Genomic DNA, 11,031 nt, shown 5'->3' on the forward strand with positions numbered 1-11,031 from the left:
TTTCTTGCTCTTTGTTTTTCCAAATTATCAATTCGTCTCCAATTGCTTTGGTTCTTTTAATCATAGTTAGTATGAATTATTTGATTAATAAATTTTGAGGGTCTACATCTTGGTATTAGAGTTACGTTTATTAAAAGACATGGTTGCATCAACTGCAGCAATTATATGAACCAGTGTTACTTGCATATTACCAAAACTCACTGGGAGGAAAGATTACCTTTTTTAAAAAACTCATATGAAAACCCATTTTGAGACGTATAATTTATTTCATTTTGTTTACGAAGAAAATACTGCAGATGATGATGCAAGCGCCAAGAAGCAAGGAAGTATGGCATTGTCTCAAATCTAACAGGTAATTGATGCCTCGATTTTTGAAAATATTGCTAACGTCAAGACTGCAAAATAGTCAATCAATATTTTAGCAAAGACATTCGAAGGAGTTGACAAAGTCCAAAAAAATAATCTACTGATATTAAAGATGAAATTTGAGTTGTTCATCATGGAAAAATTAGAAATTAATGAATCATTTTTTTCCAAGTTGATTGGCATAAAAAAAAGATGGAACTCAATGGCCATGATCTCAGTAATAAGGTACTAGTAGAAAAAGCCCTCAATACTTTACTCCTGAAATTTGATCATGTGGTGGCTATGATTCAAAAAACAAAAGATCTTTCAACCATGACCATTAAAGAATTGCAAGTCCAAAAAAATAATCTACTGATATTAAAGATGAAATTTGAGTTGTTCATCATGGAAAAATTAGAAATCAATGAATCATTTTTTTCCAAGTTGATTGGCATAAAAAAAAGATGTAACTCGATGGCCATGATCTCAGTAATAAGGTACTAGTAGAAAAAGCCCTCAATACTTTACTCATGAAATTTGATCATGTGGTGGCTATGATTCAGAAAACAAAAGATCTTTCAACCATGACCATTAAAGAATTGCAGGGTTCATTAATTTTTTTATGAACAAAGCATTAATGAAAAATTGAAAGATAGTGCAAGAAAAGAACTGGTGAAAAAGGCGTTGCAGGTGCAGATAGATAACTCCAAAAGGAAGGGTGATGTTTGAAATCAACTAAACCAAAATTTTAGAGGAAGCGGATGAGACTGTGGAAGATAGCAATTTTAGAGGTTGAGCCAGAGGCAACTTTAGAGGTCGAGGCAAAGGCAATTCTTACCAACAAAGAGGTAATAATAACTCCAATAGTGACCTAGAAACTAATAATAATTCTCGTAGACATAATATTCAATGCTATAATTGCAAAAAATTGATCAATATAAACATGAGTGTTGGTACAATTCTGACAATAAATGCAAGCATGCTAATATCGCAGGGAATAATGGTGAAAAGGATGAAACCATATTATTTTCTAACTCAAGGATGGAAGAAAATAAGAAAAATAATTGGTTTTTGGATTCTATTTGTAGCAACCACATGTGTGGTGATAAAATATGTTTGATGATTTGGATGAAACTTTCAGACCCTTGGTAATAATGAAAGAGTGCGTGTACTTGGAAAAGGAAAAATAGGGATTATTTTGAACAATGGTAAATCTAATCTTATCTCTGATATATTCTATGCACTGAGTCTTTATCATAATTTACCAATCTTGGGCAACTTTCTGAGAAGGAATATGATTTACAGTTTAAATATAGCATTGGTACTATTATTAATGATCGTCTAAATTAATATTAAAGGTATACATGAATGCTAGCCATTTTTGGTCTATATCACTTAATTTTCATGATTTAGCTTACTTTAGTTATGTTATTTTTTATAATATTTGGTTGCGACACATGCATTTTGGGAGTTTGAGAAGAATACGATGTATGGGTTACCTTTTATTGATTTTTCTGCTAAGCACTGCGAGTCTTGTATTTTGAAAAACAAACACAGAAATCCTTTTATAAAAGAGAAGGTTGAGAGGGCTAGTCACCCGGTGGAGTTGATATATTTGGACATGTGCTCAGTTAAGATATCTTTCAATGGTGGTAGTAAATATTTTATTACCTTCATTGTATATTTTTTAAGAATAAATCTACTGCTTGTGATATTTTTAAGAATTTCAAAATATATGTGGAGAAGCAAAGTGGCCATTTTGTTAAAATTTTGAGAATTGACAGAGGCTTTGAATTCACTATCTGTGATGATTTTTTGGAAAATATGGAATTGAGCACTAGCTGATAGTCAGATACATTCCTTAGCAAAATAGAGTGGCAGAGAGGAAGAATCGTACTTTAATAGATATGGTGAGATCAATGATGCAAAAAATATGCCTAAAATTTTTTTGGCAGAAGCTATTTCTTGTGCTATTTATATTTCTAACAGATCTCTTCCGTGATGCAACTTTGGGAAGACACCATAGGAGTTATGGACTGGTAAGAAACAAAATATTTCTCATTTGAAAATATTTGCTTGTCTTGCCTATTCCAATGTCCCAAATGCTATCATGAAGAATTTGGATGACAAGGCAAAAAAGTGCATCTTTTTTTTACTATAGACATGAAATCAAAGGTTTGTAAGGTTACAAACTATTTAATACAAACATTGGAAAAGCGATTATTAGCAAAGATGTCACGTTTGATGAGCAAGGAGTTTGGGATTGATCTAAGTAAGTGTTAGATTCTACACCAAGGTTAGATTCCACACCAAGGCATCCATCGATGTTGTCATGTTTGGATGAAGGTAATTCTTCTGATCAACAAATAGAGCAATCCAGACAATTTACTAGAGATCCTTCATATTCTGGGATGCAGTCAATCCTTGTACAATTATCCATTCGTCCACAACGAGAATGTCACATGGCAGTTCACTTGAATGATTATACTATTGGTGATGATAATAATCTGTCCGATGGAGATGTTATAAATTTTGCTTTATTTATAGATTATGATCCAATTACATTTGAGGAGGATGTCAAAAATGATCATTGGAATCAAGCAATGGATGAAGAGATCCATGCAATTAAGAAAAATAAGACATTGAAGCTAACTACTCTTCTACCTAGGAGGAAACCAATTAGTATCAAATGGACCTATATGACCAAGTATTATATGACCAAGTATAAGCCAAATGGAGAAGTGGATCGTTATAAGATGAGGTTAATTGTTAAAGGGTATAAGCAAAAGGCTAGTACTGATTATTTTAAAGTTTTTGCCACTGTCACCAGAATTGATACTGTTTGTATGATAATATCTATTGCTGCCAATAATTCGTGAAAGATTTATCAAATGGATGTGAAGTCCACTTTCTTGAATGTTATTTTTAAGGAAGAAGTTTATGTTGAGCAACCTACAGGTTATGTGAAAGAAAGCCAAGAAAATAAAATCCACAGGTTAAAGAAGACTTTGTATGATTTTAAACAAACTCCTCGAACTTGGTATGTTCAAATTAATTCTGCTTTATAGAGAATAGAATTCAAAGATGTCCATATGAGCATACTTTATATATCAAATTCAATCCTAGTGGTGATATTCTTATTATATACTTATATGTGAATGATCTAATTTTTACTCACAATAATCCTAAAGTAATTTCTAAGTTCAGGGAGGTTATGGTTATTTACTTTGAGACAACTAATTTAGGATTAATGTCATATTTCTTGGCATTGAGGTTTCTCAAATAGATGGTGGAATATTTATTACACAAAAGAAGTATGCAAATGAAATATTGAAGAGGTTTAAAATAGATTCAGCTAAGCTTGTATTTCCAATTGAAAAGAAGTTAAGTTGATGAAGGATGACAGTGTTGAATTTGTTGATGCCAATAATTTTAGGAGAGTGGTAGGAAGTCTTAAATACTTTACTTCAACAAGGCTTGACGCCATTTTTGGGGTTGGGTTGATTAGTAGCTTTATAGAGTTTGCACGCCAATCACATTGGCAAAGAGAATTTTGAGATACATTAGAGGTACACGATCTGATGGTATCTTTTATCTATATGCTGATAATTCTAGTCTTGTTAGCTTTACTAATAGTGATTGGGTTGGTGACATGATTCAAAGGAGGCATACATCAGGTTATGCCTTTTATCCAGGCAATGGTGTATTTTTGCAGTCCTCTAACATGCAACAGGTGGTGGCATTATCCTCGAAGCAGAATATATGACAGCTGCACATAGTACTACTCAAGTATTATGGTTGAGAAGAATGCTTGGTTTTCTATGACATGAATGAGTTTGTCCTACCAAAATTTATCGTGATAGCAAGTCTACTATTAAGTTGTCAAAGAATCTGGTATTCCATGGATGGAGCAAGCACGTTCACATCAAGTTTTACTTCATTTGTGAACTAGTTCAAGATCAGGAGATTGCTATTGACTATTGCAAGAGTGAATATCAAGTGGCAGATATTTTCACGACACCGTCAAAGCTGGAGCTATTTCTTAAGTTGAAGAACATCCTTGGCATGTTAACGTTTGAAGACACTAGTTTAAGAGATGCAATGTAGAAATTTTAACGAAGTCTTTTTAGGATTAATTTATTTCTTTGGGAAACTACTTATTTTATTGTTTTATTATGGTTTCCGATTATTAGTATGTTTTGGTAGCCCAATAGGATTTTGTTAGTAGTTGATTTATATAAAGACCCTCTGGTTCATTGTTTGATGTAAGGAGAAGTCAATAAGAGTTTGATAAATATAATTTTGTCTGCCTGCTACTTTACGTCAGTTGAGTGCTACGGCCTCGAGAAATCTTTAATCTTCTTCTTTGCTCCTTGTTTTTCCAGATTATCAATTAGTCTCCAATTGTTTCGACTCTTTTAATCATAGTTTGTGTGAATTATTTGGTTAATATTTTCTGAGGTTCCATTAGTAACTCTCTAACCTGAAGCATCTGACTCTACGAGTGAATAAACATGTGAAAGATGTACATCACAAGATAAACAACTAAGTAATTCATGAAATCTTCCCACAAGGAACTTTTAAGTTGAAAATTGCACCAAAGATTAACTAAGAATGCTCTAAAAACATCCTCCATTGCTTAGACCGAAGCCCCTTTTTCATCTCTCAAGAAACATAAATTAGAGACCAAATAATCCAATGAAATGATAGTTTGAACTAGAAGTGGCAAAACGAATCCATATCCACCAATCCATCCATATAAACCAACCTTAAATGAATTTGAATGATCCATATAAATTCAATAATTTTAAATGAAAATCATCTAAACCCAATTATGTTGGTGGATTCAAATGGATTATCTATGGCATTCATAGATATCCACTTAATTTAAAAAAGGGAAAACACACATTGTAATTGCAAATATTATAGAAAAGTGGAATGGAATTTTGTGGGACCACCTATTCTTTCTTTCATAGCTTCCTCATACGTTAAGTTGCCAATAGCGTTGATTGCATTTTCTTCGTTTCCAGTTTCTAGACTTCTTCGACCTTTTTCAAAATTATATTTTAGTCTCTCCTCGTTTTCTTTTCTTTTCTTTTCTTTTTTTAAAGTCTTATATAGTAATGGCTGCAAATTTACTCATTCTTAAGTAAGAAAGAAGCGATAATGCAACATATAGTATCAAAGTAATTTTTTTTATTCTTTATTTATATGAAGGAATTTTCTAACAAGTGTCACCACAACAATGATTAAGATACATAATGACACCTTTTTTTTTTGTAAGTGGAAGGTCTTGAATTTGGGATCTCCCACTTACAATCCCTCTTACTTTACCACCCATCCCTTAAAAAAAAAAAAGACATCTAATTTGTCAAGTAAATACATATACTCATATTGAGTACCTCTTGTATTTACATACTTTCCCAAATATGGTTTCACTCTTTCAAAATTTTAAAGAAAGATTGATGCCAGCTATTCTTAGAATCAAGGCATAGAATGGATAAGAAACTCTCCGTTCGACTAGGTTATAATGTTAGAATCAAGGTAAATAGCGTATGATAAGAAACTATTAATTCAACTTAAAGCTTTTCTAAAACGTTACAGCTTCTTAAAAGTTTCACTTCTTTTCACTGTAAAGTTGTATTCATTCACCCAAAAGTTATAATAATGGGGTCAAGTTTTTAATTGTTCATTACTTTATAGGATGATATTTAAAGTAATGATGAAAGGCTAAACTGACCATAGTAGGTAGATTTTCTTGGAGATAATAATTTGAATATACTTTACAAACAATTGAAATAGAGTACAAGCACAAGCATTTGATAGTACTTTTACCCAAAGGTTTTTAGTTGATTTAAACATAGAACTCTCGGAATCTTAATTTTCTGGGAAAAAAATATTTGGATGTTAAATTTAGGACTTGGGAGAGTGAATGGATAAATGGCTGATCATAGTTTTACACCACCCATTTAAATGGCTTCTATTTAGATTCATTTATTAATTGATTTTAACAGGATTGGATCAATTTAATCCACTATTCATTTAACTAAAACCATTTATCAATCATATGTATCCATTTTGCCACTTCTAGTTTGAACCCTCCTCAGTTGATACCCAAAGAAAATTTACAAACACTCCTCAAGCATATCAAAGACCCCTTTGGGAGGAGGACTATCCAGCTACCGAAATGTGAATATGAATTGACGTAAAAAGAATGCTTAGGCCCCGTTTGGGGTTACAGTGTTTTTGATTAAAAAAAAAAACACTTTTAAACGCAAAAGTACTTTTAACATGTTTGATGAATATCATCCCATAAAATTAGGAGTAGAGTTTTTAGTATTAAAAGCACTTTTAGCAAAAACTCAAATTTGGTGCTTTTAGAGTAGCTTTTATGATTTAAAAAATAAAACATCAAATTTAATCATTTTATAACCAAATAAAGAGATAAACACTTTTAAAGATTTTTAAATTACACATTATCCAATACAATAAGTACTTATAGAACTATGTTTCCAAACAATATATTTAAAAGCACTTAAGCAGTTAATAAGTACTTTTTATTAAAGTATCTATTAGGAAAGCACTTTTCAATAAGTTACTACAACTCCAAACAAGCCCTTATCTGAAAAACTATCTAAAAGGCTACCATAGTTAGCATTTCAACCTATTCATTCCTGCTCTAGATTGACCTATTTGGGATATCATTTTATAAAAATTAGTTTTTGAACAAACTAGTGATTGGAAGTATCACTAGCTTTGTGGTAGATTGGTTAAAAAAGGATATTGCTTCAAGTCAAAGAATGAATCAAGACATAAAGAAAACTTAACGGAATGTTTTAAATTTAGAATCAATCAATTAGATTCTTTCATAAGATAAGAAACTAAATCTGGAGTTGACTCTAAAAAGTAAGGACTTAAATTTCAAAAGAAATCAGTTAGAATCTTTTCATTAAGGAACTATCTTTAACTTGTTTAGAATATCATTTGGCCATCATAGAAATCCAGAAACAAATCTCTGACACTAGAAAACACATAGAAAGTTAATTTTTATCACAAAATACATTTTTCAAAAACTTTCCAAAAATAATTTGAAAATTGACCTAGTGACTGAGAGAAAGCCAGGTTAGATCTTAAAATCAAATGTTGATCTAAGAGTTCAATGTTATCAAAAACAATTAAGTAGAGATATACAGGTTATAATAAATTATCCTAACAAAAACCAATATGTCAAGCTTTTCTTGTTTAATTTTACTGTGATGACCTCGCCTCTTCCTAAGGCGTACCCAAGGATTTGGTGGATTACCTGTCCAACTCTCGGCAAGACTCACTCACTAACATTTTCAAATCAATAACACTAAAATCCTTCAATATAACATTTACATGCTATAAATAGTCCAAATATTCAATCCAAAGTACAAACCAAAGGAAAAGAACTTAAACGATTAGTACCATAATACAGTGTCGGCCAAATACAAACTCAAGATACTCTATTACAAACCATTACTATTCTTGTCTCTCTTATCCCCGCACCCTATTAAGGAAAACAAATAACGAGATGAATTAAAAGCCTAGTGAGGTTCTAAGAAAACAACAAACCATCTATTAGGCTTTATAAAATTCACATCATGGCATGATCACATATTTCATGAAGCAAGCAATATCCAGATAAATCATTTAATAATATATATTCAATAACATATTCACGTAAAAGGATACAGTTTGCTCTTGCGAGCCAATTCAGTCTAATCTTACGAGCCAATTCAGTAGCAGCAGTATGCTCTTGCGAGCCAATTCAGTAGAAACTTGTTTAGGATCCGTTGACACTTTATCAACCTTAGGAATATAGTAACAAGTCCAATAGAGTACCACTTATCTCTAATTTCCATCCACCGTTCAACCTTTTACTGGGCCTGAACTCCAAACATAACAGTAGAAGTAATATTCGAGTATACCAAATTCAGTGAATCCAATCCAGTGGAATAACAGTAAACAGTACCCATGGTTCGTCAATCTCCTTGACCAAGCCCTTATTGGTTCGATTTGACTAACTAGCTAGTGGGGTTTGGGATCCAAAGCGGTGAGTATAGTCGATAAGATAACATCTCCAACCGACTTTCAAGTCATGCACATGTATATCAGTTCACTTGCAAACAGTTCACTTATAAATAGGATATCAAGAGTTCAGTTAAATTAGGTCGAGTGCGATAAAATATACACTTGCCTATTCATTTGCAGTTCAAGCATTTACAATTCAAGACATAAAGCGGTATCAATCAACTAGGCACATTAAGCATTATTTAGTAAAGTTAGGTCGAGTGCGATAAAGTACATACTCGCCTATGCAATAATAAGCTAATTCAAGCAACAAGTCATACTTGATCAACAAGTAGCATGGAACATGCAATTGGAACACTCACCCATATAATGAGAATTTCACATTCCAGTACCGGGCTCACGTTCTCGCCCACTTTCAAGTCCTAAAACCAAAAGAATATATCAAAAGTTCACAATTTCAAACTACCACATTTGAGACATGTCAACTTCCAAAAACTCATTCAAAAGATCACTAGATTTTCGTGTTCAAAACAAGGGAAAAATCACGTGCAAATTAATCAATAGTTGTCAGTGGTATAGGAGCAAAAGAGATCGATTATGGCCAAGGGATTTGAAGAATATTGGACAAAATTTCATCCCTTCTCTCGGTTCCAAAACTAGAAGTGTACCATCAAGAAACGGAATTCGAAAGGTGAGTTTATTTCCACTTAAAACACTTGGTGTTTGCTTAATAAATCACACATATATGTGAAAGTAAAGTCTTATACAATATATAGAACAAATTTGTCCAAGGTCACCACCAAATTTTGAAAATAGACACAAAAATCCTTTCTTTCTCTCCCTCGGCCAAACACAATTCCTAGCAAACACTTTCAAAACTTTTGTCAAGATCCAGCTTTTCATTTGTTCAAAATACCAAACTCATAATATCTTTCACATCCGGCATAGAAAGAAACATATAGCATTAGTTGTTAGTAAAGAAATCCATCAATCTCAAAGTATACAATCATGAGTTTAAAATCATGAATTTTCAGCAAGGAAAGTTGAAATTCGTAGCACTCGAGTACCTTTGAAACTGGAATTTTTTAGCAAGTATCGTTCCTTTGAAAAATCATAACTTGAGTTATAAATGTCAAAAAAGCATATAACTTGCCCCATTAAAATTAGACTCGAAGCACTAACAATCTTTCGAAGACACCTCAAAGAGATTAAGTTCATAAATTGATCCAAATTGAGCCGCAATTTACTACAACATTCCAGTTTTTACTTGTGGAGAGCAGAATTTTCAGTCAAAATTGCCAATTTTCTGGTGCATATATAAATGGACCACAGCTCAAATTTTATACCATAGAAAGCTCTCTGAGTCTAGTTTCAAACACAATTGATGGCACTCAAATTCGATTTTTTTACACTAAGTTATTATCATTTTACTAAAACTGTCCAGAGGTGACTGTCACCTGAAGTTCTAAGCTTTAACTTGTTTGAAAATACTAAATACATAACATGTAATATATCAAACATAAAATGAAACAATTAGCAAAAATCTGTTTCTGGTGCGTACCTATTTTAGCCAAACATTTCACCAAAAAATTCACAAAATATGTCATCAACTACCACAATAAATCTGTCATTAGCTAAGCAGAATTTCCAGCAAGAAAATTTGAAACTTTTCTTCACCAAAACTCACTCTTTTCTGCCCAACCTCAACTTAGATCCTTAAAGCTTAAAAAAACATGGAAGAAGGAAGGATTTACAGCCCTTTTAACCTCTTTTTCCGCAAGAAATTGAAGTTGGAAATTGAAGAATCAAGGCTGGTAGCTCTCCAATCTTTTCCTCTCTCTCGGGGCTGCAACAACAAGGATGAAGCAAAGTTTCTCCAATCTTTCTCAAGCACTTTCCCCTTGGTTGTGAAATTGGTCATGGATGAAATCCCTCAAGCTCCCCTCAAGTTTCCCCCTCGGTTTCAAGACTTAGAAAAGTAACAAAACTGCTTACTCACCACTCAATTTCTCGGTTGGAACAAGCTTGGAATGTTGGAGCTTTTCTCTTCTTGATTTGTTGGGAAAAGATGGAAGGAGGTAAGGGCTACTCTTTTATGCTTCTCAAGTTTCTCAATTTTCCAGCTCAAGGAGGAGAATTTTTTCAAGCTTTCTCCACTCTTTCTCAGCTCTCCTCTAGGGAAACAAGGGGAACAAGAAAACAAGGAAAGAAAGGCTGGATTTGGGCCCTCTTGGTTGCAAGAAGGGAAAAGGAACAAAAGTTTTTTCTCTCTCTCTCTCTGTTGCAAGACAAGGAAGAAGGAACAAGAATCTCTCAAGCTTCAGCTGCAAACAAGAAAAGAAGGAAAAGGAGGAATTGTTGTGAAATGGAACTTGGGTGCTTGTTGGGTCAAGAATTGGGTAGATGATTGACAAATGGTGGCTTATCATTGGACAAATAACTCTTGTTTACTCACTTAGCCCCCTGTTTACCCAATTATCCCTCTTTGCACCCCAAAAAAAAAAGCAACATGCAATAAATTGGAAAAACATAATAAGGGACGAAATCATTGAATGCAAAGAATTTAACATGAAAAGAAATATGAAAATAACCTTCAGATTTTCGGGTCCTCATATTTACTTCGTTTATCAC

The 11,031-nt window shown here is 32.8% G+C and overlaps 1 long non-coding RNA gene across 1 annotated transcript; it reads right to left on the reverse strand.

The window, feature by feature from the left end:
* Nucleotides 1-7,746: 7,746 nt before the first annotated feature.
* Nucleotides 7,747-10,657, reverse strand: LOC113778853. The gene is made up of 3 exons (XR_003469337.1): nucleotides 10,167-10,657; nucleotides 8,763-8,822; nucleotides 7,747-7,876 (listed from the first exon to the last, which is right to left on the reverse strand). It is a non-coding gene; the product is annotated as an uncharacterized LOC113778853 (long non-coding RNA).
* Nucleotides 10,658-11,031: the final 374 nt, after the last annotated feature.

Source organism: Coffea eugenioides, chromosome 7, assembly GCF_003713205.1.
Source record: "Coffea eugenioides isolate CCC68of chromosome 7, Ceug_1.0, whole genome shotgun sequence".
Lineage (NCBI taxonomy): Eukaryota > Viridiplantae > Streptophyta > Magnoliopsida > Gentianales > Rubiaceae > Coffea > Coffea eugenioides.